Source organism: Microtus ochrogaster, chromosome 10, assembly GCF_000317375.1.
Source record: "Microtus ochrogaster isolate Prairie Vole_2 chromosome 10, MicOch1.0, whole genome shotgun sequence".
NCBI lineage: Eukaryota > Metazoa > Chordata > Mammalia > Rodentia > Cricetidae > Microtus > Microtus ochrogaster.
The window spans coordinates 55,379,484-55,380,262 of record NC_022016.1 but is presented as its reverse complement, the minus strand read 5'-3'; positions in this window follow the sequence as shown (position 1 = coordinate 55,380,262).

Below are 779 nucleotides of genomic sequence, written 5' to 3'. Positions count from 1 at the left end.
GGCGGTGGCAGCGCTGTGGCAAACCGCCCCTCCCCGCCAAAAGAGCCCCGAGGGCGAGGTCAGGCTACAGACGAGGGGGTCTCCCCAGTTGTGCAAGTCCGCCCGCGGAGGACCCCGAGAAAGTTGGGGATCCCTAGGGCAGGAAGGGGCTGTAAGGAAGGGCTAGGCTAGGACCACCCCAGGAGAGCTGGTCGTCTGGAGTACGTTTGAGGAAGACTTTTTCCCCCAACACCTGGGACCTGTGTCGGGGAGCAGGTATTCCCCTGGCTCAGGACCACAGCAGACCCAGCCTCCAGCGACGTTCTGCGTTCCTGATTGTACCTGCTACTTTCATGCGTGCCTGGAGTGGGTTGAAAAGGCCTCAGTTTACCCTTTATTGACCTTCGATTGCCCTAGGGCACCCTTGTTAAGAGTCGGGCTTTCCCACTGAGGAGGTGCTCCTGGGACCCACTGAGGAGGTGCTCCTGGGAGATAAATTAGGGTGGGTCTTGACGTAGGTGCCTAGAATGTCTAGAGTAGCTAGTAAGAGAAAGCCTTTAGAAATCTGGAAAATGCTGTGTTCATTTCCTTGCAGGCCTCTGGTGCTGACCAAGCCCTTTTATATCTCTGACTCTACAAGCTCTGAGGAAAGCTAGGTAGGGAATGTTACCCTTTAGGACAGAAGGAAGCTCATCTCCGCCTGGAGGCTAGAAATCCTACTCCTAGATCCCCAGAAAGGGCTTGTGGGTCGCCCCACAGTTAGAGTTGTCCAGCATTATCAGCTTGAAACATCACACAGC